At 37.6% G+C, this 27,264-nt stretch overlaps 1 long non-coding RNA gene across 1 annotated transcript; it reads left to right on the top strand.

The window, feature by feature from the left end:
• Positions 12,591 to 24,543, top strand: LOC110396854. The gene is made up of 3 exons (XR_002437313.1): positions 12,591 to 13,644; positions 15,407 to 18,916; positions 21,551 to 24,543. It is a non-coding gene; the product is annotated as an uncharacterized LOC110396854 (long non-coding RNA).

The raw sequence follows: 27,264 nt of genomic DNA, 5'->3' as shown, positions 1-27,264 counted from the left end.
TAGCCTCTGGTAGAGCTGTATTGCATGCATTCCTGAGCAGTAGCTTTCTTTGCTGGTGAAACTGGTTCCAGAAGAGTGTTCAGAGTGTGCCTGACTCTATAACTGGGTAGTTACAAATGCTGCCTTTGGATTATGGAGGGTGATTTACTGTTTTTGTCCCATTACACGACTCTAGCTTCCAAGTGGGTGCATATACGTAAGAAGAAAATAAGTGCCAGACATTACTGCATCCTCACAGAAACAGACAATGGATCTAAAATGTGAGATATAGCTTCTCTTATTCTCTGAAGTATGTATTTTTTTGGAGATACCTGAATTTGCTCTGAACAAACCAATGCAGCTCTCCAGCATAGCTCAGGCATTAGCTCAGGTCTGGGAAGCAATGAAGCTGTGCTATCTCAGCACGCTACCCTGGGGAGAGCATGTCTGGCTTTGTTGCTTCCAGTTTTGGAATAGGCTTGGTTTCTGTTAGCTTAGGAATCTCTGTGCCACAGATTTTCACATGCCCTGAAAAGCAAATCCTGCCCATTATACTGCATACATCAACTCTGACACGCAGTTGCTGCCCCAATTGCCAGCCTAGTCAAAACTATAAAAATTTGAAATCTACTTTACTTATTGCATTTCTTCAGGCTCTCCCACTTGCTAGATTTTCTTGTTTCCTCTTTGACCTGTAGCATAACTCTCATGTCTACTCTCCATAATGACATTCAACATTTTGAACTCTCTCAATATAAGATATCTCAGTCTTCCACTTTTAGGCTGCGTGCTTGCTTACGTCCCTGTGTGGGCAAGTACTTTCATGTCATAAGCTTTAGCTTAGTGCTTTTCCAACTATTTTTTGCAGTGTTACGGGTTGAAAGTGTTCACCCATCTGGTGCAGAAAAAGTTCTAATTTCTTTTTTGTCTCCTTACCTCTCTGTCCAGACTTGTCTCCTTGCTGTTCCTTTTCTTCCCACTTTCATCTGTCTTCTTTACACTGGTCTGTTCCTAATTTTGTTTTATTTTCAATGGATCTTCTGTTTAAAATAGTCATCTCTGACTCATTTACCTCAAAATGTATTCAAGGAGATATCTTCAGTCCTCATATTTCTTCAGGACCCCTACAAGTGGGTTTTGTTTCTGAGGTTTTGGATAGATATTTCACTTCCATGACAGATATTTCAGGGTTCATATCACTGCATCAGAAATATAGCTAGTCCAGACTCATAAATCAGTATTACTAAGGTGTATCTGAAGAACTGAAACACTTTTATTGCAAACATCAGTGATAATATGGGCCTCAGAATTGCCCTGGAATATGGATGAGTACAAACCATTTAGGAACAAATATTCTGGCTGATAACTGACAGCCAGCCAAAAGCAGCCCCTGATAAAGATAAATAACCTGTACTCAGGGAAATTTTTTGCATCATTAAACATGGTGAGCATATTAGCTAGCAGGGGGTGGAGCTGAGTCCCTAAAGAGATAAATCTAAATTATATGTGCTGCAGTGATCATAACAGTAATGCACCATCTCAGCTAACTAGCTGACATCAACGGGGAAGGGAATTTCAGATTTAAATGAACCAAGCTAAAGAGCATTGCAGTGCGCATACAGATTAATTGGAGCACATTCATGAACTTTTTAGCCTTTTATGTGGTCTGTTTTCTTTGGTGCCAAAGCATGAGGAATTAGAATTTTCTTAGAATTTTCTTGTCAGTCTTTGCATCACTTTTTACTTTCTTATGTGGTTTGATTAATTACTCCTTTATTTTCCTACCATAAATCACCTTACACCACAGTTGTATCAGCCTTTGCCAAAAGCAAGCTGATGGACACTGGAAGTTTAGTGGCACTTTTCCATAAACTAGAAAGTTCACTTTGGTGACTATACACTTCATATTTCAGAAAGGGAGAACTCTGAAATCAAAGCAAAGCAAACATTTAGTTACACAGATACATCTAAACAATCAAATTAATCTCTGTTAGGAGAATATAAGTTGGATGAAATGTTTTCCTTAAAGTGAATCTAGTATATTTTTAAAAGCATATCCAGTTTATTTTCTTAAGATGAGGAATGTCTTAGTAAAAGATCTTCCTTTTTGGTTTCAAAACCAGGAGAAAATTGTGGGTTCAAACAGTCAGAAAAAGCATGGAATAAAAAGACGAATATTAATTTGTTGAAGTAAACTTGGTGCAACTTGAAGTTCTTTATTATTAATTGATTAAATTGATTTTCTAGGTGACATGATAAATAAGGAAATAAACCAGATGTAACTAACACATTTTTCAGTCAAAATCAAAAATGCATTTCCCTGAATAATTGGTTTCCAGGTGTATAATTGCCCTGCTAGCAAGTAAAACTGTTCAAATGGCTCATATAGAATTCAGCAGTCTTCCTTCTTCTTGTACATAAAGATCCCTTTGCAAATATCTAAGAGTGTTTGATAATGTGGCCTGAAAGAAGCATCCGAGTGAAGAAATGTGAACTGCAGTGGGTGGCACATTACTCCATTCCTGCTTTGGTCTCTGCTCCAGTGCTGGGGCTGCAACTAAACTCCCTTGCATGCTCTTGGGCGTCAGACCTGAGGTCTAAATCATCCGTCCAAATTCCTGGGGTGCTTTTTCTCGTTGGGAAATGACAGTGATGTGTGGGAATTGGTTGCTTTCATGATATTAAGGAACTGATATCCAGTTCAGCTGCCTGGTTGTGACTGTGACCCATCTGAGAGGGCAGAATGCAACAGCACAACGTGTAGTTTATATGGGCTGTTGCAAAACAAGAAACTTCAAAAGATTTACCAGAGGCCAAAGGGGTTTGTCCCTTAGAGGAGCACATGAAAAATGGCAGCTAGGATTTTACAGTGCTGTTGACCACTGCAGAGATACAACTTCTCAATGTGGTTGTCTTGTAGTTCACAGTACTTAGCAAAATAAGAGATATATCAAAGAGAGATGATTGAGTATACTTGCTAGACAAGTCCCTGTAAGGTATCAAACAGAAAAATTACAACTTGTATTTGTACTGAAACCACTTAGCCGATAGTCAGTACCAAACATTCAGCAAAGTGGATACAGGATAGTACCCTCTTGGCACTGCTTAAAGCTAACCAGAGACTTAAATTTTTTCTCCTCTGAGGCTATACAGAAGAAGAAAGCAGGAGGAACTTTCTGTGGATATCACCAAGGCATACATAAGCAGAAGGATAGCGAGGAAATGATAGTATCTCCCACCCTGATTATACTCAGCTGTAGATTTAATGCATGCCAGGGGATGAGGGTACTGCTCCAGGTCTTCCTTGCCAATACTGCCAGGTATGACATCAAGTCTATGGATAGAAAATGTGTTTTGCATGGTGCAGCTATGAAGAAGGGGCTTCATGTCCATTTTCTCTGTCAGGAAGCATTCTGTCTGGGTTCAGAAAATCAACTGTTTTTTGATGCTGAAATAGCACAGCTCCAAATGAAAAACCTTGTTTAGGCAGTTTGGCAAAAATGAAGTTTTGATGAAACCCTCGGTTTTGTCACAATTTGGTAGAAAATTTATGACCATTTCTGCATAATTTATAGATGTAAAATATGGTTGATCTAGCCTTATCTCTATCAACATTTACTATTGCCACTACTCTTGAGAAAATTATTGATTTATATATATGAAGGACAAATGTAACATCAACTGAAATGAGTACAGAACAAAAAATGTCAGATAGGTTCCCTATGCACTGCTTTGCTGTAAGCAGACATTAATCTATTTTAAAAAGACACAGATTTTTCATGTGACATTTTTGTCTCCAAAAAGTGTGTTGCAGTTGGACTCCATTAATGCTAATGAGCTGTAGAAATGTTTTCCCAGACTGGTCCTTCCCTCTGTCCTTTGCTTTCAGTGGAACTGATTCAGCAAGGGGTCTATCTCACATTTGAATGGACTTTTGATTTTGGTTACTTTAATCATGTTTAAAGCTTCACATTCACTTATGTAGTGTATTAAATTGAAGAAATGATGTCTTCCTCCTTCTGCTCTTTTCAGTCTTTACCTTTGCTTCTTTTCTGTGTTTTTCCATCTTTATGTTCTTGTATTGTTCTTGCTATTCGTTCTGACAGATCTTTTCACTTCTTCATTTCTTGTGTTTTTGTTTGGAGACTCCTAATGGAGTAAAATAATTGAGTAAGATAAAATAGTATAGTAATATCAACTTTCAACTCAGAGGCTGGGAAATTGAATATGAAGCTTCATGGGTTTCAGAAAATTTTTCACTTTAAAAATCTCTTGGAGTCAATGTAAAACTTTTTACTGACTTCAGTTGGCTCCTGTGTAGAGAATACTCTGATATTCCTTCTCAGTTATGGTAAAAGTCTAGCAATTTTAACAATGCTATTTGTCTGCCTAGGGGGAAAGAGAAACCAAAGCACACATGAGAAAAAAAACAAAAAACAACACAGGACAGTGCAAAATACCGTATCCATTTTGTTTTCTAAGCCCATAATTTTGCAATAACTATGATTGTATAAAATCCAAGGAGGAGAGATTAGGCCTGGCGTCCAACAACTGAAGGCAAGTAATGCTTTGATATGTTTCGCTCAAGCTGTGAGTTATAAAGCTTTATGAAAAGAGTAGGGAAAAAAAAAAAAAACGCTCTTGTGATAAAACTCTGAGTAAGCAGTTCCGTGCAGATTGTCATTTTCTCTCCTAAATGGAAATGCCTTCTAACACCTTTCCATCACTTTATTCAGCATTTTTAATAACCAATAGTAAATGTGAGTAAATCACATTGACCCTTAAGGTTCATATATAGATCAAAATAAACACGCACAGATTAAACAAGTTGTTGCTTTTACTGCAATGATATGCAAACAGTTATGTACCAGGTCAGTCCAGGGCGTCATTGATATTGCTTGCCAACCAATTTATTTGAGAAACCTCTGACCCCTTTTAATGTGCTTTTTCAAACAGGGAGACCTAAGTGGCTCTTAGGTATGACTGATGGAAAATTGATGTCTTTTTTTTTTCTCTTTCTAAACCAGCAAAAAATTTTGAATATTTTTTGTTATGATTTATTTTTTGCTTAAGTGAATGGTAACATGATAACACTTTAATATCTTCCCAGTTATGCTTTTCTGAGGCATTTAAAAACATACTGATGAGGGTTCAGAAGAAATGCATACCACAAGACAGGCATAACTTGTATCACAAGGTATTATATATTTTCACAATTTTTAACAACTTTTCCATTGGCCAGAAGAATACATCTGTCTGTTTTTCCAAGACATATTTTGGGATATTGTCATTCTTGGAAATGATGTTGCTAGCTAAAGGAGTACTCAGGCATGAGACAAAACCTTTTTTGTTTGTTTGGTTTGGTTGTTTTCTGTTTATTTTATTAATATTTAAAAAAACATTAACAACTGGTGATTTGTGTTTATTGTTCTCGTTATTAAAACAATTAGAATCTTACATTTGAATCATCAATATATGATTCACAAAGGGAAAACAACTCTTGAACTGAATACAAACCAGACAGTGTAAATCATGACAAAACATTAATCTACCAGGGTTTAATTGCAATTATATTTTTAATGCACTTCATCCTCAGTGGTACCTCAAGAGAAGTACACACAATACTGGATTAAAAAAGTGCACTCATTAGGATTCAAAAAATGAATTTAAATCTGTTAATGTCAAGCACTGCTAATGATTCCTAAATTTAATTAATGGGCACCATTCTTGATAACATATTTTTGAATATGATTGCTTTCACAAAGGACAATAAAAGCTAAGATGTGCATTGGCACACCATCAGAAAGTTGTCATTGCATATAACGTTCAAGTTTTTGGAGGAGGTAAATTACATAAATATGTGCACTCTTCATTTGATTCCTCAAGAGATATCATTAACCCAGATCTTTTCACTGTATGCAACAATTTGCAGTTCTACCTCTTGACTTTTGTGCATTTTTCAAAACTGGAACACAAGCAACAACGGAACAATAGTTCATTATGTAATTAACTGAGATTTTACCACATCCAGAGAAAGATGCTTTTTCTGAGAGAGGCATTGATTGTCTTACTACTTTTTTTTTATATTCATTTTCCCTTAGGATCCAATTCGTAACTGAAATTCATGATGTAACTGTGGTTACATCACAGGTAACTGTGGTGCTGAGGCAGGTGCTGATCCCTTTTAAAGGTTGGTAATAAGAGTCAGATCTTTGAATGGTCCACAGAAGAAGGCCAGAGTGTGTGAGATGATAAAGGGGGAACAAGAAGTGCTTGCAGTCAGGAAAGGGAAGGCATGATCCCACGTTGCTAGCTACTGATTAGCAACTGGCAATTACCAGTAAATTCAACAGGCTCTGAAGGCCTCACAAAAGCTTGATGACACAAGATAAAAAATGCTGCGTTTGTTCTGACTAGGAGACAACTTCGGTGGTCCAATAGCCTGTCTGAAATGCACTCGTGCACTAATTTTACATATTTTAAACCCAAAAGGCTGTTTTTCATTAAGGTACAGCTCTCCCTTAGGCATTCAAAACATTGATGGTTGTACAGATTAAGAAAGTAAGAAAGTCAGGATGTTTCCCTGAAGAAAGTTTTGACTGTGCAGCTCATGGCAGCTCCTTATGTCTGTTCTGCTTTGTAGTTGGCTCCATAGTTATCTGAAGATGCTTAGTTGGCATGCTATGGCTGGGTCAGCCTGAGGGGGCTCTAGCATTTTCTCTGCACAAATCCTCCTTGTAATTCAGGCTGAAGGAGAAGCAACCATCGAAAGCTGTTTGTCCTATCTGCTTTAAAATCTACCTTGGTGTGAGATTAATCATCCTTTGGTTCCCTCCATTTTTCCACCGACTGCAGAGGCATTGGAAGAGTCTCCCTTAAAACATATAATTGACTTTCAGGTGTCTAAAATTATGGGAAATAAAGCCTACCCCAAAGACTGAGTGGATTATTACACTTCTCCTCTGTAATAGCAGTTTAATTTCTGTGAAGTAGACACTACTTGAAGTAACCAATATTTTTATTGTCTTTGTCACATACCTACAAAAAGAGTGACAGACGAATTGCCCAGATATATTTCATAGTTCATGCCATAAGTATCCCTCACAGCTCTTTGGCTTCTGCATACATGCCAGATTAAATTGGGGTGAAGAAGCAATTAGCGCCATGAGATCTGAGTTCAGAATTTTATGCCATAGTGAGCTCAACTGTGGATTCAATTGTGGAAAACAGGCTAAGTGTTTTGAGTGTTATTATCACCTAATTACACCTACATAATTACACCTTAATTAGGATGAGAAGCCAAGGGATCAGTATTCCCAGTAAGAAGAGCCTTCTGTCCAAAGGAGTTGAAGACTCTGGAAGGTGTTATACAGAAAAATTATTGATTTCAGTCTACTTAAATTTTCATAGTTCTTTTCTATTTTTTTTTGTGCATAGATAGCCTAAAGTTATTCACTTATACACATATAGTGCTTCATAAAGTATGAACTTCAAAAGCATGGACTACATTTTTACTTCACTGGTATTTTTTATTTTTTTGTTTGTTTCCAAAAACAATTTTGTCATTGGAATGTGTTCACAGAATAACATTTCAAAAATTTTTCAGATTAAACACAAAAATGAGGATCACATTGCCTCTACTTATCTTCCAGAGAAGATTGTAGTAAAGGCTATGGCTTTGACCTATTCAATGTTTTCAATTTGTTGTGTTAGCCATTTACAGTATCCTTCATTTGTAATCTTGGTAGTTTGTGAGAAGGATGTCAGTCCATCAGTACATGCAATAACGAGAATGTCAAAAATGCTGATGCTAGTGAACGGGAAGATATCCTTTTTGGAAACCTGGTCACCTCCAAGTGTGCTTGTAATCTGAAAAGTGTCACTGTGACTTTTTACACTTACTGTATTTCTGTTTATTTCTAATCAGATTTATTCAGTTTATTTTCTTAAGAAGTTGACTTTTTTTCTTGTAACATTAGTATGAGCTTTTATCATGCTATTTTACATACTGATATTGTTAAGAATAAAAGTACTGAATACAGAAGTTACAGCTTTATCCACTGCTACTGAGACCAGTAACCTCTTTTATGATATTTGAATATTATCCTAGTCTCAGCTTGATATATACTTATGCAACGATTTCCCTAGGACTGCCTGCACGCTTAAGACATAGTATGTGTATTCACTGCATATTTCAAAATTGTCCCTCAGTTAACAATTACTTTAATCATACGCAAGTCAGGATGAACTTCTTTCTACCTTTTTATATCCTACATTGCAAAGTTTCATGGGAAGATAATAAATCATATTTGTCAGATAAGCAGATATGATGACTAAAAAGACTCAAAGTTTACACATCTGTTGGATAAAGAACTTCCATGTTTATATAATAACTTTCCAAAGAGGAAATGTGCTTTAATCATTCGTGTTTTTTTGTTTCTTTGCCTGATGTTCCCAGAAGCAAATTCTTCTGGGCATCACATTAAAGCTTTGAGAGATCCTAGTCAGTGATGCTGCACTATCATTTCCAGCCGTACTTTGCCCTTCTTTGCTGCGATAGCGAACAAATCAAACTGTGATGTCTAAATTCTCATGAGAAAGAGTGTAGTGAGAGCCAAATGTGATTCCAATATAAGACTGAGTAGAAGCTACTAACATAAACATAATATGGTTACAGCTGTACAGCTATGACTTTGAAGGCTTTTCTGGATACTTTCTTTTGGATTGTTCTGTCACCATGCTGATGTACTTAATCCAGGATCCTGCTATTAAACTAAAACAAAGTTACAAGAGATTCTACTAAAGAGGTTTTTGTAAGCATAATTACAGGAAATTGCAAGAAGTGTGGTTCAGTCAATTGTATTGAATTGGTTGCAATACTAAATGCTAAGAACTTTGCATAGAATTAATAAATTTCGTTTTTTATATGGAGTCAGAAAGAATAAACAGATAGTTCTCCAGCAAACTGCGTTGAAGGATCTTTAACATACTTAATAACAAGGGATTACAATGATAAAAGCACTTTGCACATTTGCTCACTCTAGTTTATCTTTTTCAGCTACTCTCTCACTGTTATGCATTAGACATATATTTTGAGAAGATCTGTGCCAGAATATGTTTGTGATGTTATAAAAGCCATAACCTTTTTAGTACCTCTTCGTAGGAAGTTTGCCTTTAATTATTTCCATCTTCAGTTTCTGAACCTTCAGTTTTCCTATGTAAGCAGAGTGATTTCTGTAAGCGCATTCTTATATGCTGTCCTGTACCAATGGCCTATCATCATAACAGACATTGGCATCTTAACAGAACTTTGGCACTTCTGTTTTTGAGAATTTTACTTTATAGCAGAGCCTCAATTTCTTCATATCATCATAGAATGGCCTGGGTTGAAAAGGACCTCAAAGATCATCCATTTTCAACCACCCCGCTGAGTACAGGGTTGCCAACCACTAGACCAGGCTGCCCAGAGCCACTTCTTACCTAGAACAAGGGATTTGGGGTGAAAATAGGAAAGACATGGTAGATACTTTAATATCAGCTACTTGCCGCTCATTTACATTGAAAAGGAGCTCATGCCAATTCTTATGCAAAAAAATTTGCATACTAGATAAACCCAAGATTTTGTTATTCAATTGCGATGCTTTTTTTTTTTTTTCTAGATCTGCAACTTTCATTTTTTTTTTATTATTTTTTCTTTTTCTTTAAATCATTTTCGTTCTGGACTTTGCCTGTTTTTAATAAAACAGCTGTCTTTTCTATCTCTCATTGAAAAGGGCAGAGAAGAAAGAAACTTTATTCTTACAAAACCAGCCTCTAAACTTCTCTCCAGAATTAAAATATATTAACCTTTGATGTCAAATGCTACTCTCTTGTGGTTGCTCTAGTAGGTTGGGACATCAATTATGAAAGGGAGTTGGCTGAAATGTACTGAGTATCTTACACATATAGATGGCATTGTGCTACTCCAGACCTTGTTACTTTATGTCTTCCATATACTGAGTTCTAACTACCAGGGCCTGGAAAAACAATTTGTAAATTAGAACAGTTTTAAAGAACAGGCATAAAAAATCCAGCTCTCTGCATGCTGACTGTATTCCTCAAAATTCCTTCTCTAGTCTGTCAGATTTTCAGAGAATTTTATGGAGTCTGTTACAAAGGATATGTCGAAATGTAGAGAGAGAGAACTTGCTTAATGGGAGTGTGGAAGAGAAGAACAAATTGTGAGGAAAATGCAGAGTATTGAAAATCATGGGGCTTATCACGGTCTAACATTTTTCTGGGGAAATTTCATGTATTCTATTCTTGATCTTTCTTTTTCATGCCAACATTTAATTATGGCAAACATATTTATTCTTCAATTTATAAAGAATTTTACGATAACTATTCACTCAGTGCTCTGATAGTCAACTATTCAACCTGTTAGTTAAAAATGACAAGGTAAAAGTAAGTAGAGAATGTTTACAAATGTACCAAGTTGTCCTGGTTTCTGCTGGGACAGAGCTGTTTTCTCCTTCATAGTGTCTGGTAGGATGTTATGTTTTGGCTTTAGGATAAAAACAGTGTTGAAATCACACCAGTGTTTTAGTTGCTGCTAAGCAGTGTTGTGCAGAGCCAAGGATGTTTCAGTCTTTAGCTTTTCATAATATCCTGCCAGTGTGGGAGCTGAGGGGGCATGAGGAGCTGGGAGGGGATGGAGCCAAGACAGCTGACCTAAACTGGCAAAAGGGATATTCCTTACAGTTTGACGTCATGTGGAAACAGCTTGAAATCAGTGAGGAGTAGGTTGGGTGGGCTGCCACTGCTTGGGAGATAGCTGGGCATCAGTTGGTTGGGTGTTGAGTAATTGCTTGTGCATCACTTGTTTTGTATATATATATTATTATTATAACAATTATCCTTTCTTTCTCTTCCTTTTTCTGTCTTAGTAAATAGTTTTTATCTCAACCCATGAATTCTACTTTGTTTTTTTTTTCTCACTCTCTGGGAGGGAGGGAAGTGAGTGAGTGACTGTGTGGTGCTTTGATTTGGATCAGTAAATTTTACTGTGGCAGAGTGGATTTTAGACAACAATGATCAAATTACAAATTACAGTGCTGTTCCTAACACCCAAGGGTTTACCAAGGTGTACTCTGATTACTTGCACAATTATGAGGGTTTCTTGGGCTCAAGAATTAATAATATTGATTTAACAGTTTTCAAAGCAGCGATCTGGCTCAGCACAGCTTATATTTTTACTGCTTCCATGTCCTAGGTACTCATTCCCATCTGAAACACCCTCTTTGACAAGACTGAACATTTTAGCATGTACATGACGAACTGACATGTTAAAGTGCCTGACAGTTTTCCAGAGAATGAAGCAGTCATGGTTTTCTGGTAACCTTTTTTGCATTAGTAATACTTCTGAATCTTCACCCTGGTACTTCCTAAGTCTTGTTTGAACCACTGAAGGGTGACAAAAGATTAAGTTTGCACCTAACCAAGGCAACAGCTGTGAAATTGGGGGCATGAAAGCATTGCATCATCTCTGGCACATTGAGGTACATGGCTAACCAGTGCACAGGGCATACATTTTAGAAGTCTCAGAATTGCCTTCAGTACCATGGATGAGTCTGGCAGAGAAGTCTTTGCAAGACTTCCAGCATTTTCTTCTGCCTAGGAAAAGTAGTCCTAAGAGAATGGCTGTGTTCAGTTGCTCTTGTGCTGATTCATGTCCTTGAATACTGCAAGCCATACAGGTAAAAACAAGAGCTGGGGCCACCCTGTGATATAGGAGATACTTCTGCTGCTCCTGGGTTCAAGACTGTCTCCTTTCCAGCTATCTTCTAGTCCGGGGCATTTTCAACAGAGATGTCAACAGTCACGTTAAACTGTGGAGCAATACTGTGATACTTAGTATTAGGAAATCATGAAGATACTACCACAATAATTTCCATTTGTGACCTGAGATTAGATTTTATGCATACAGTTCAAACAAAGAACAGCCTTCAGAGAACCCAGTTGTGTTCCTGAAGTAATAGCTTTGCAGAAGCTTCATCTAGGATTTTAAAAAATGAATAGCTGACTGATTATAGATCTCTGTTATCTCAGAGAGTCTTAAGAAATGGGAGGTTTGTAATTCAATTTTTAGATGGAAAATTTTTAAGATAACAAGAGAAAAGAACTGAAGTAAATGAGAACTAGAAAATATAATGGAAAAGAGGAATGCAAGACAATTCTTTGACAAAAGCTTTGAGAGATATACTGTTGAATGGATAGGATGAATAGACTGAGATGCAGTCTGTCACGTGTCTGTTTGTAGAAAGAACAATTTTATAGGGAAAAAAAGTTTGTTTGAAATCTTTAACCTCGGGTGATATTTGCAAACAGTTCATTTCAGATCCTTTAAGTTCATGTAAATTAGATACAACAGAACTCTTTGCTGAAGATCAGTGGGAAAATCTTTGCATTATTTACTATCCAGATGGAAAACAGAGCTCAAAACTGAGCTTTCTACTCCTGAGCTTTTTTCCTAAGAGCTCACAGCTGAAGAAAATAGTCTAAGGCACCAAACAGAGTTGCACCAGTTTACTAACAGCAAGTGGCTTTTAGTTTTTGCAGCTCACACAACTGCTCTTAAAACAAATATTTTTGATGCGAAGTCAGTCTTTCATTGCACAAAGGACAAAGATTTACATTCTTTGTCCAGTGAAGTCTTGTGACCTTTAGTTATTAGATCAGACAAGCTATTTTTGTACTTTACTTGTGTAAGTGTGGTATGTAATTCCATTATTCACAAAGAATTTGTGAAATTTATAGCCTTTACCAGAAATTGTAACATAGTGGGAATTTCTGTCGATTTGTTAGGATGCACACATCTAAAGGGACTTTTAGACCTACTCCAGAACTACATATGGAAACTTCCACTGAAAACCAACAGCTAAGACTGTGTCATAGAATCATAGAATCATAATATAATGATAATGTGTCAATAAAAGGTATCACATTAGATATTACTGAAAATATTGTATCTTAAAGTAGTACAATTCTCTTTTGAAACACAACTGTATATCTTTTATTTTGTTACAGAATACATGTCTTTGTTATATAAGTCCAAGAACTACAACAGTGGAAGAAGTAAATGCGTAAAAATCAGGAGCATTAATCATACTAATAGAAAAGAGGCAGACTTCCCTTTCAATACAAGAATAATGTATTGCTCTCATGACAGTTTATTCTTTCATTATCATTTTGATTATCGTAGGACTGACTTCTCTCATAACTGGTGGTGACTCCAATGCTTGCAATTCATGCTGAAATAAATATGATATTCATCATATCTGAACTGAACCTAACCCAAAGTCAACAAAGTTGTGCTTCTGTATTTACAGAATCGAGAGTCAGTTGATATTTCCATCATACCCTTTATTTTTAAAGGTCTTAACTTGGATTTTGCTTTTCATTGTGTTTATTTTAGACTTTCTATAGTTAATATATTAACTGCATGAAAACTGCATTTGAATGAAGAATCAAATATGCAAGCCAAAGAAAAATCTTTTCCCAACTTTAAAATGCATGATTTTTTTCAGTGCTTGGAAAGGCAAAGCCTCCTCCCATGAAGAACAGTCCAAAATAGATTTTGTCCAAAGATAACAGCTTGTGGTCCCAGAACTGGCTCCAGGAAAACAGGTAATTTTGTTGGAACTTCAGGAAAGTAATAGTGAATGGAGGTTTAAAAATAAAATATTAATATCTGTTTTTGTACTCCTGCTCACAGAAAGAAACTCAGATACCTGGATGATGGCCTGAGTTACATGTGTGCAAAAGTCAGAATTTTCTTACACACAATATTGAAAGCACTGGAGTTATCTAAATAATGATCTCCACTCATATACTGTAATCTTCCATCATTCTCTACATACTACCTCATTCCTTAATTCATACCCAGGTGTGTGAGCACAGAGACGGACTGAGCTGTCAAAGTCAGTCTAGCAATCCAAATATTAACAATCCAAATATTAAAAGGCAGCATCTTATTGCTAAAATTTGAAATATGTTGGTATGTCATTTGAAGATAAAAACTGTCTTGTCACTATTGCTGTAGAGCCAATACAAAATTACAGAATATCAGCAATGACTGAGGAGACGTAAATCAAAACTCTCCTGAAAGGTAAGGTCCATCCTGGCAAAGGACGTCTAAATTGCTGTTGGTACACTTCTATACCATAACCATTAACTTGGGCCAATATATTCTGAGGTAATAACATAACCTCTATTTTTTTTTTTTTTTGGCTTCAGTTGATCCAGCTGATTTGGTTAGATAAAAGATTTCTCTACTGTTTTAGAAGACAGATAGATGGTATATGCAATCAAACTGAGTTGAAAAAACCTTCCCTATGAGATAATAATAATGAAAAGTTTATATTGCTATTTCACTGCTCTATATCCAAGTTTTCTGAATTCATGCCTAGATTGTCTCTGCAGAAGTTTTTCAAATCATATTAGGAGCAGGACAATGTGTTATTCATCAGATAACCTGTCCCTTAACATTTAAATTTTTTTGTTTTTCTTTCTGGGAAAATAACAGAAATTTATTCACAATATACTTTACTCAATTACTTAATTTAATGCAGGGCTTGCTACGTTTCCTTCCTTTGCAAGTATTGCAACACTTAGTAACAGTCAGCAATGCTCTGCTCACCAGTACTGCTTTAAAGGAACATCGTCTGTTTCTAAACATGCTAGACCTACCCGCCCAGTAAAAGCATCAGTTGATAAAGGCTGTGAATGAGTCCTTTCCCCTCTGATTGGTCCAACCCAGAAGAGGAATCCAGAGGCAAAGCCGCCCAATCTGTGGAGGCAGTGGGTGAGCACACCAGCCCCTGCTAGAGCAGGTGGATATGTGGTAGGAGAGCTGGTGGGCTTGGTGTTGTGTAGGCCTGCGTACAGTGAGCTACCATTTATGTAAGTTCCCATAAGGCTATGAGCTGGCTAGAATACCAGCCCATGCTGACCCTTGCTATGCAAGCCTGACCCGTTGTCATGGTTTTGTGATTTTTGTTGTCGGTATTCCACATCATTACATCATGTAAAGCACGGGCAGTTAAAGAGTTAATTCCCTGGTTACTGCAAACTGCCTTTTTTGGTGTGTGGTCCTTCGAGGGGGAGGGGAGGAGATGCACTTCCCAGGGGTCTTTGCATTGGAGGGGGTGGTGAAGCCGCCTGGCAGATGTGGGGTTTGTTCCTTCCTGCCCGGCGGAGAAGCATGTGGTCCTCCTGCAGTTTACGGTGTAAGAATCTCAGTTTGTAAACTCTCTGTTCTGATTTTACTGGCCTCAATTTCGATATATTTAGTAAAATTAGTTGTTCCTCCTCAGATTGGTGCCACTGTTTTGTTTTAGATCTGTCTACAACTTCCCTACCTCTCCCCTCTTCCCTTTGTTTTCCCCAGGGTGTGGGTCCACGACTTCCCTGCCACTTTCGCCGCCAGACTGCTCAGGGCCGGCCCCTACCCGCCAACAATTTTTTTTTTTCCCTTCTATTTCTCTTCCTTTTTTTCCGGGCCTGTCCCCCTTGTCATGGCTGCAGATCCTTAGATGACACCATGACACCTGTCACACAGATTTTACTGCTCTTGAAAAGCAGCACAACTCCAGTTTGGTGGGAATTTTGCCTAGCATGGGAACTGGGGAGGTCCTATCCTTGCTTGATGCAATGGAGACATGGAGGTTGAGCAGTGAGATCCAGGAGTGACACCCAAGGAGTGCACTGTTCTGCTGACATCAGAGGAGTGGTGACAACTCTTGCCTGAAGTGCCACTGAGAGACCTTGCTGAACTAAGCAAATGGTAGGAAGGAGGCCTGAGTGCTGAAATGCTAGCAGGTAAGTCCACAGTCTGTGTGACCAGATGTTAGCTAATCTCAGCCATTTGCTGCAGCAGTGTGAATTGCCCATTGACAGCACTGGGCTGGAGATCTGTAATGATGATTAACAATACCTACTGAATCACTGTCATTTTGATTGTCATGCTACTGGTGGTTGTATATGCAGGGATACACCACAGGATATTTTTAAGTCTAAAGCCTGAATTATTATCTTGGTCAGAACAACATGAATATATTCTAATCCCTTAATTTTGTGCCAGAAGGATACCGGGGTTCATGTTGTCCCCCATGGCTCTTCTTTTCTTTGAGTTAGATGAAGGAAATGAAGCAAAGCCAATTCCACCGAAGCTCTGAGTTTTTGAATGAAAAGTAGTGGAGGTTCAGCAAAGTAAATAGGAAAACATCAGTTGAAAAAAATCCCATAAAACAAAAGAATAATATTTAAAAGAGTAGGGACAGGAAATTACTTGTGAGAAATGCAAAACACTGAGTGATTTCTTTTTTAAATGTATGTCGCCAGTTTAGTGTTTAAAGCTGCTCAATGGCTGGGATAGAAACTTCTTGTGAAATATATTAGGTGTTTAGAGTCACTTAGTGGTTAGTAAAATACCCTCCTAATGGAACAACGTATTAATTGCTCAGGGCCACTCAAAGCAAACACATATAAAATATTTAAATGTCTGGAGATGCTCAGCAGCTTGATAACCAACTTTATTTAATAAAGTCTGTTCAGTGTTTAGAGGTGATCAGTGGCTGGGAAAACAACCCATACTCAGCAGTAGAAATGCGGGGCTAATAAAATACAGAGCTGCTCAGTGGCTGCAGCAAGGTTTCTAAAGCTGCTCTAAAATTAGGGAAACTGAATTAAGTAGAGAATAACAGTAGAGACACTGGGTAGTTCCGCAGGATTAATGGCTGACTGGGATGAGTTGATGGCCTGTAGCTACACTTCAGGTCATTAACCCCAGCTGGTCTTCAGAATTCGCCCAGCACTGAAGTCATCATTACTGTTGTAATCAGTAAAAAAAAAAAAAAAAAAACTACAAAACAAACAGCCAAAAAAAACCCAACAATTCCTCAGCAGCCTTATGTGTATTATGTATATGAATGTCTGTATTGTGTCTATGTACTCTAGGGAGAGACTTGCATATTCATACTTACATGGATTTTCACTTGAACAACTGCAATGTTTTTTAGTTAGTTAAGATTATTGAGAGATCTACTTCAATTTCCACTTGTACATGAATCATAATCAAAGTTTTGATGCACTGCACTTTCCAGTTGCTGCTGTCTGCACTCCTGAAAGGCAAGAAGGAGCATTTCAGTTGGGATATTTAGCGTGGCCTCATGTAGGTTAAATGGAAGCTTCATTTGGGTACTTTCCAAGTGTCCTATGTCCTTCACATACTGATCTGCTTTCCTTTTCATGAATAGCAGAGTGGCAGCATTATTTACTGTTGTACTTGGCATTTTTATAGGATAATGCACCCAGAAGGATAATAAAGAATTTTTCAGAGACTCTTTGGAGATTGCTGGGCTTGCTGTTGAAATGCATTTTCCCTTGGGATGATGCCAACCCTTTCTGGGACAACAGTATTACACGGTAGTGTTTTAACAGGAGGAAGTGTAGATAAAATTTAAATGAAACAACAGGGGAAATGTGGGCAGGGCATAAATGCCTCCTGGAGTTTAGCCAGGATTAACTTCCTCAGGTCATTCTACAACTCGTTCTGATTCAGTCCAGCCATGAACATATCTACACTGTCCTGGGTTTAGCATTTGCCTTAATTCCCTCTGTTCAATCATTTAGGAGGTAGCTGCCATGCTGCACGTTCCAGAGCTAAAAATCATACTTGCAAACTGCTTCTAATATGTAAACAAAGATTCTACTGGACTAGGATATAATTTTGCAAATCAACAGGAGATACCATAATTGTTTAAATGCTCTGAATTATACTCTGAAATGTAGCCTGGAAACATTTACATCTCCATGCCTTGTTGCCTGAAGCTAGATTGTTATAATGACCCTCAACCCTCAGGTTAACATATCAATGGAAGAAGTTGAGGAATTTAATACAGATTTACGTGCTCATCTTCTAGGCCCCTAAATTTGACTGTTTTGACTATTATCTGTGCTTCTTTGTTTTTCCACTGAATACCAGAATCATCTGACAAGATAGATATAAGCAGATGCAGTTCAGACATTTTATCAGGTGCTTTCAGGCAGTCCTTTCAGTGACAGCAAATGCTTCCCTGCTTCCCAACACTAATTTTTACCATTCTACCACCTCACTGCTCTCTGCCTAGACTGTGACAAGATATGACAAGCCATCAGTATCACAAATCTTTTACTGGAATGACAGTGATGTTGATATTGGTAGTTTCTTTCTCTTCTGTTATTTATTTGCATTCACTTGAGCTGTTTTTATATGTTTTCTAACATGCTGTTTTATGTACATTAATTTTTATTTGTTTTCTGATGCTCCTACAACTCTTTTTGTCCAGCTTTGGGCCTGTATTTCTTTGACTGTCTGGTAAGCTGTTTACACTTCTAAGCAATGTTACATCCCTTATCACCGCTTGCCTGTAGTCCTCTATGCTACAACTGTCCCCAGTTCTCAAGCTACCTGCTGTTACACCTAGTCTGTAATCGTCTACAGTGCACTATTAAGTTAAAGACATAAATAAGGAGTTCAACACTTCATATCTACTTAATATCACTTGTTAGCACTGATCATTAGAAAAAATACTTTTACAATTAACACATGCATTGAAAAAACAGAATTCTGGACTGTTTATGAGAAGTTCAGGAAAACCACTGCTGACAAACCTCAATGAAATATTTGCGTTATTACTGGTTATGTCAGTGTCAGTACTGTATTACTGACCTACAAAGCTATGGCAGGAGGACTCTCTTCCTCAGGAATGAAGGCTGTACTTCCTCCTCTGATTCCATCCCTCATTCCATTGATGTGTGGAGGATAAGACAGAAAGAAAAGTGAATCCATCTTTCCCTCCCTTTTTCATCTATAGAAGTACTATGTGCTGTTGATCTTCTGAATCCTGCAGCTTTAAAGGTGAGTAATTTTGTCGTAAATTGCACACATGATCTCAATGACACAAAACATTAACATTAACTGCTGATGAACCCATTTCATTACTTTTAATAACATTATATCTGTTTGTCTGCTCAATGCAGTGATAACTTAGTGAAGGAGAATTAATTCCACATATTATTCACATAAGCAGTAATGAGGGAATCAGTTTCCTCTGCATGTGCAGGGAGAAGTTTAATTAAATTTGGGCATGGGCCAACTGATTTCAGGGTGGTCACTTGCTGCCCAGCTGATGGTGGGACCTTAGGTCTCAAGGATAGGTGCTAAACTGATCAAGTTTGCTGATGATACAGAACTGGGAGGAATGGCTGACACACTAGAAGTCTGTGCTACCATTCAACAAGGCCTGGATGGACTGGAGAGTTGAGCAGAGAGGAACCTAATCAGGTTTAACAAGAGCAAGTGTAGGGTCTTGCATCTGGGGAGGAATAACCGTGTGCATCAGTACAGGTTAGGAGATGACCTGATGGAGATGAGCTCTGCGGAGAATGACCTGGTGGATAGCAGGTTGGCCGTGAGCCAGCAATGTGCCCTTGTGGCCAAGAAGGCTAATGGGATCCTGGGGTGCATTAAAAAGAGCGTGGCCAGCAGGTCGAGGAAGGTAATGCTCCTCCTTTACTCTGCCCTGGTGAGGGCATTTTAGAATACTGTGTCCAGTTCTGGGCTCCTCAGTTCAAAAAAGACAGAGATCTCCTAGAAGGAATTCATCAGAGGGACACAATGATAAAGGGCCTAAAGCATCTCCCCTATGAGGAATGACTGAGTAGCCTGGGTCTGTTCAGCCTGGGGAAAAGAAGACTGAGAGGAGATCTGATAAATGTTTATAAGTATCTAAATAGAGGCGGGAGGTAAATGGATGAGGCCAAGCTCTTCTCAGTGGTGTGTAGTGATAGGACTTGGAGTAATGGCCTAAAAACTGAACATAGGAAGTTCCATACAAACATGCAGAAGAACTTCTTTACGGTAAGGGTGATGGAGCACTGGAACAGGCTGCCCAGAGAGGTTGTGGAGTATCTTTCTTTGGAGATACTCAAGACCCGTCTGGACTCCAACCTGTGCAACCGATTGTAGGGTAGCTGCTTTGGCAGGGAGGTTGGACTCGATGATCTCTTGAGGTCCCTTCCAACCCCTGCAATTCTGTGATTCTGTGTAAACCATATAAGCACAAGTGATAAAATATCCAGGGCTGAAGGAAGTCTTTGCAATTTACGATTAGAGATGAAGTATTTCAAGATTAACAGCATAGAAGAATTTTTGTAAGGCTGTTTTTATTTATTTTATACTATGGAAGGGCTTTGCATAGCTATGAAGACACATGTAGCTATTAAGATGTGTGGTAGTAATTTTGGTCAAATGCATAATGAAGTCTGTTATTGCTGGCATGTTGTGTTGTGAATAATGAGAAAAGCAATATACAGACTGGCCCGTGGTACAGATAACTTTAGATTATTGAGTAAAGGTTCTTTGCGTTGTATGTACTCTCTTCAAAAAACCATTTGCACTTTTGAATGCTTTATAGAAATTAAATCTCCTTTATCACACTCACTACATTCAGTGGGAACAAATTCGGTGGGCACTGAACTATAGCTAGGTGAGTTGAGTACAACATCTTACATGGTTGTCTCAGAAGGAACCAGTTCTATCTGAACGCCTAATAATGTGAATATAGGTGTTGCTACTTTCATGATTAATCAACATGTATAACTGGCTTATTTAATAAATACTTCTACATTGGTGAAAAATGAATTTTTAATTGGTGAGGTCTGAAAATCAAATGAAACATCTATTATTTTAAGTCATACTGAATTGATAGGAAGGTATAACTTGGGGAAAAAATAGGAAATTTTCACTTTAAAATGCATGGAAATTGAAATTTAGGTGATACAGTACTACTCATCTGAACAAAATAAAATGGGGAAGGATCCAAGACTCCACTTAACATTTCCCCAAATCACTGGCTTTAGTAAATTAGGGGGGTTTTGAACAAAGCTTTAGAGGATGAAAAGAAAGAGAAAAGGCACACAGCACTATACCCACGGGTGCTTAATACAGTTGTGGGCTCAGTTCTGCTCCAACCTGAAAGAACAAAGGTTAGGCAGCTGACTTAAGTAGGTGCAGAAACAAGCTGTGAATAATCTGTGTGACCTTAAATTTGTTGCAGCTCACTTCTCAGTGCAGGGTAAACCCAGAATCTGCCTGAGAGTATTTTTGCTCCTCTAAAACAAAGGACAACTTGCAGCCTAAATGCTTAATAAGGGGCTCCTGTAGGCTCTGGATCCTGGGAAAAGGCAGGAGTGGAGGAGTGAACTTGTGGAGGAATGAGTAGATTTGTTAAAACTACACTAAGCTGTTACTGTTTATTAAATTCAATTTGTCAAAGGTGTTGTATAAATTGCTCTATCAGTTCTTTGCAAATGGGCATCGCTCAGTATGGGAAAGGGTAAAGAAAGGGTAAAGCAATGTATTTAACTTCAAATGAGCATCTAAAATATGTCATCCTAGAGAGCTGGGACTGACACGTTCACCAACACAGAAAAGCAAGCACCATGTATTCTGTGACCTTACCTCTTTTCTTTCCCCTCCCCACTTTTGCAGGGAGAATATGAAGTCTGACCAGACAAGTCTATGAATTCTGAGCAACATATATTGGCAAGGAAGAACTGAAATTGCTATACCAAGTCATCATATCAAACTACTGGGAGTAACACTGTCAGTAGTAAATTGCTATGTTGCAAGACAGCAGGTAGCAGAGGAAGCTCCTAGCAGGGAGAGATGGATGAGAGATATAGTAGCTTACACCCCACCGGAAAGGATTACCAGTGAAGCCCCAAAGGAATATAAACAATTTGATAAAATTTGGACAGAGATTTTAGTAGCACAGACAGAGGCTTTTTCAGTGAAATCCTCCCCTCCAATGCTAAGCACGTCAGGTGAGAGTCTATGTTGTGGCTCTAGGAGATGCAGCACAGACCTCAAGGCCAAGAGTCAAAGGGGAAAATAATGACTTTACATTACCTCTGCATCCTCATAATTCTGGGCTACCCCTGCAGAGTTGGCCTGAATTTCTGCTGTTATGTTCTGCCACCATACACTTAACACATCCATCCTATTCCAGCTTGGTTTTGTCCCTTTCTTGCCCCAGACTGAGCCAGAGTCTGGAAGACAGATTACACAAATGTTTTACCTGCAAACAAATTTATCTTGACACAGATATATGCCATGACAAATCTTAGTCTAAATGCTTAGAGTTTGGTAGAGCAATAAACATCTGAAGTGTCTAAAAATGTGTTACAAAAGCCTTAATGATATATGGGGTCTATTTTGTGTGTGTGTGGGTGGGGGGAGGGGGAGGGAGTGTTAATGTTTTCTGTGTTCTGAAGTCCTTATTTAACTATTCACATATTCAATAAAAGAAATCAACAAACCAAAACAAACCACTACCATCACCACCACCAAAGAAAAAAAAAAAAAAACAGCCTAAAGTTTCAAGTTATTGAGGTAATTTATATATTCATTCACTTCCAGATTTTTCCCCTTATCAGCCACATTGTATTGCAAAAATATAGTTCTGTGCATTTTGTTTAGGAAGGATTCAAACCTGCATTACTATGTTTTGTCTAGTGACAGTATCAGATAAAAATAATGCTACTATCTTTGTAAATTGGTAATGAAGTGATACCTCTCTGTATGTATATATGTTTTTTTTTAAAAGGAAATCTGTTTTCTGCCCTACAACCTTATTAAAAAAATTAACATTTCAAGAGTTGCCGTCATCTTTCACATTTTCCAAGTGGACTGACTCCCATCCCTATAACATTTTTTTCTGATTAGCGTGCTGTCCTTTTTAATCAATAAAGCTACAAAGCCAGCTATCTCTCACACTATGGTTATCTTTCATTGTACAGTACATAATGCCGCTAGTCCTGCTGATAACAAAGGGCACACAGACAGAATGTGGCACTGTGTGTTTGTTATCTTCCACTCAACTAAACATACCTCTTTCTCTCTTGGCTCTTATCAATGCAAAAATGCTGGAAACAAGTTACTCCTAGTGTTAACACTGCACATGCCACGCAGTCGGGATGGAGATTTTTTCCTGTCTTAAGGCAGCCAATTTGATACAGCACTACAAAAGCCTGCCAAGGTGATGCATCACCTTGTCAGCCTTTAAGAAGGCAGTGCGAAGTGGCACCGTCAGCAGCCAGCTGTACCCAGCTAACCAGAATGCTCTGGATGCTCCGGGAGCATAAGGCAGGGAGATTGACCCCAGAGCTGTTTGTGGTTGACCTCAGACCTGCAAAAAGGAAAGTAATCCAGTTCTATTCTTTTTCATTTCCTACAAAACATAAAAGCTGATAAGCTTTGGTCTCTCTCATGGCAATAAGAAAACAGTTAAATTGAACCTTCAGTTCAGTTAGAGAACAATCCAGCGATTTCTGTTCTTGCAGGTCTGCCACTCACAAAGGATGAAAGTGCCTTTCTCGGGAAAAAAAAAAAAGATAGGACCATTTTTTTATGTGTTCCTTGACACAAAACACCCTAATGGATGCTGGTTCGGTCCTTCTGAACTTGAGAAGTATAACTAAGATATTTTATTGGTACTCTAGGAGAACCTGATGTTCCCCATTTAAACAGAGCTTTGATCGTGTGTTCAGACAAAATTTGCAAGAGACCTACCATTTTTCCCTTTGCTCTCAACTGATCTTTAAAAAAGCTTAAACTGATGGTTACTGACTTCCACAATATTTTCCTGTTTTTTTTTTGTTGTTGTTTGTTTATTTAAGAAAAGACTGGAATGGCCCATAAAAAAGCAAAATGTGTAAGCTTCTAAGAAATAAAACAAGTACATTTTTGCTGAGAGTATAAGTGTGTTAGCTTATGTGTGTGCAGTATGTGTATGACAAAATCCTTGTTAACTAAGAAGAGTTTGAAGAAAAAACAAGCATGTGTATACCTATATAGCATATCCATCTTTATAAATAAATAGCAAGATCTTATTACATGTTTTATTGCATGATTTTTATCAGAAGCATGAGAACTTTTCAAATATATATGCAACATAAAAATATAATTTTATATCAATACTGTACTTGATAATACTCAAATAATCTCCAAAACACAGTTATTCCTGTGTTGGAAACACTTCAGATTTTGTAATTTCTAACCACTAAGTACACTGTTATGAAGTTTTAAGTAAGAAATGATTCTGCAGTTGTGTTTTATGTCTTGCTTGAGAGCATGACCTTTGATAACGGGTAGCAGCAATGGAATTCAAAGTGTACATAGTATTTACGATGTGCTCATAACTGTGTTGCTTCTAGCTCTAGGCAAACACTACGTATCTGCATTCAGATTTTAAAATAAATTTACTTCAGTGTGTTGATATGTTTGAGTTTGCTTTCTACAAATATTCATCAATGAGTAGGAGTAGTGTGAAAAACTTGAGATAAGCAAATTTACTGTCAAATACTCAAATATCTTTTTGAAGCTGGTGTTGTATTTTGTGTTGGATTCTACACTTTGGATTTCCTTAATGTACTCCACTGATGAGCTAAAAAAAATCACAAAAAAACCCCCAGCATATTACTTGTCCCAGTTTACCAGACAGTGAATATAACATCTGAATATTCGTAGTAAACTGCATTATTGTATGACTACACAAAACCATCCACAGGATAGTTTTCATTTGAATTTCAATTAATTTAATGTTGATTAATTTTCATTATAATTTAAACACTGCTCTACAGGAGTAGATAATTTAACTCTTCAAAAAATATATGCTATAGTACAGATAGCACAAGCGTCAATGGCTTATAGTTGAAATTTTCCTGATTGCAAAACTCTGCATACAACGGCCTGCAACAATGGCAAAATTAAGGCATTAAATTTAAAATTTTCTGTACTGTACTTGAATGTTATGAAGAAGTGTCAATATCTGTCTATGTCTTTCTGTGAATAAGTAAGGGGAATATATGAACATTTGTAAATGATTGTGAAATAAGGATTCATTACTGGGATAATTTAATACAGTATACAAACTCTTATAATAGGAATTTGCTAAAGAATGTAAGAAAAAAAAAAGTTGGCAGCCCATTCATCAGAGTCCCTTTTAGAGGTATTCACTTAGTTAGATAGGTATACAAACTCTCAGTGTTTTCATTCATATATATATATATAGCTACATACGTGTATATGATTGTGAAAAAGATGAATGGGACACACATGAATAAATATTCTTGTAACATTTTAAAAATAAAGTAAAAACTAGATATGTGTACATATTTTGGAGTCAAATTCTTAGCAAAATAAAGTAGTTGCTGTTGCCTAATCTCTAACTGAAAGCAGGGTGTTTTAGCCAGGCTGCATAAGTCTAGACTTGAGTACAGAACGTATTAGCTGTGGTGAATCCCAGAGTTTATTACACAGATCATCCCCAATGAGTACCAATAAAACCTTTATATCACATATGAAGTTAAGCTATATAACAAATTTAACATAAAAAGTGTTTTAGAAATGGTTCAGGAAGTTTTATGATTTTTTTATTGATAATGTTATTGCACTTCTTCTACATTAAAGCCAAATTAACTTACTATTATGAGAAAACTACATAGGCCTCAGAATGATTACTGATACAGTTCTGAACCTCTAAATGATACTAAGATACTTGTCTATAAATCTCTGTGTCCCAATCTTGAGGCCTAATATATGCCAGCACACCCAAGCTAGAAGCATTTGCAGGTTCTGAAGGAAACAGCTGTTTGTCGGCTCTTTCTCCCATAGGAAAACATGCTACTGCGTTCCTAAGAATAAGAAGAATCCCAAACATTACCCTGTGATTAGTATTGATCATATTCTGTTTTGCATAGTGTAATTTAGAGAGAAAAGTGCTTTTTTTTTGTTGTTAAAAAAAATTTTTTTTTGAACTATGTTAAAAAATAGCAGATGCTAGAGAGTTGCTCAGAGGTTAAGAATGCTAGAATGAATCCTGACAGAGATAGATTAGTAGGCAGAATGCAGGTGAAGCAGTCAAAGGTGCATGATAAATGTAATTTGTCACATGGATCTGCAATTTAATACATGAATATCAACTCCACTATTGTCCGAGTCTCTTATCTAACGTGGTAAAGTTGTCCCATGTATTTTCATAGCAAATGTGACTAGTTAATATCAGGTCTCATGACCAAGTAATTATAGTATTTTCCCCTTAATTTGTAACCAGAAGAAAAAAGGCCAATTTAAGGAGTTTTTAATTGGAGAGAGATGGCTTCAAGTGGAAGAAAGACTTGATTTGGAGACTTACTGTCCATGTAAGTGCTCTAAAGAGAGAGCGTGGTCTTGTAAGTGGAATTCTAATGCATTGTGGTGTGTGGCACCGCAAATTCAATAAGTTATGAGGCCAGTTAAGGACATAGAATCTGTGAAGCTCCAGATAACGCTGATGAAGCTTGTGTGTGTGCGTCTCTGTGCATGTGTGTGCACATGGTAGTCCTTTGGTGAAAACATAGACTGTCAGAATGCGCACTCTACCTCTGTGATTGACCTGGCAGACCTTAGGTGCCTGAAATATGCCATACTCTTTATGATACTTTCTGGAAATTAGTATCAGCCTTAGCACAACCACCTCTATCTGTATTTAAAACTGAAGAATGTTGTAAGAAATATAGTAAAAATATACCCTGAGCTATGTGTTATCCAATAGGCAGCGGCACGTAGAGATCAACAAGTACACAGCCTAGCTGATTCTTGCTGAAAGTGCCTTACCTTCCTAATGTGCTTCCCAGTAAACAACCTACCTCTGCTCTGGGAGCATATGAAAACTAGCCACTCCAAATCTGTTCTGGACTGTATGAATAATCCTGAAAAGAAATGAGACAGAAAGTAGCACCAAAAGGGGTTGAGAAGGCTCAGACAGACCTTGTCTGTCCCACTCATCAGGTCATGCCTGAATCAGTATGTCCAAAGAAAATCTCTGACATCTCCACCTCCAAATCAGCCCTGCACCCTATGATGCAGCAAAATAAATGTGATATTTATTTAACCGTGACAGCGGTTTTAAATTTCCTCTACTCTAATGTCTGAGGAGACATTGAAGAGCTGAATATTCTTTGTCTAAAATTGATGCTATGGAAAAAAGAAAATGAAACTGAAGAAAATGCAAGGCAGCAGAGGACTCTTACAGAGAAGTGGACCAAAAGGAAAAGACTGTGATGACAAAACACAGGAGGCAAGGTTCATGGGGACAAATGAGAAGGAAGAAGAATGTCTAAGTAGGGAGCTACTGAAAAAAAAAAGAGAAGAAAAACAAGAAA

Source organism: Numida meleagris, chromosome 3 (genome assembly GCF_002078875.1).
Source record: "Numida meleagris isolate 19003 breed g44 Domestic line chromosome 3, NumMel1.0, whole genome shotgun sequence".
NCBI classification, from domain to species: domain Eukaryota; kingdom Metazoa; phylum Chordata; class Aves; order Galliformes; family Numididae; genus Numida; species Numida meleagris.
Note: the sequence above shows the minus strand (reverse complement) of the source record. Positions and strands in the feature narration are given on the sequence as shown.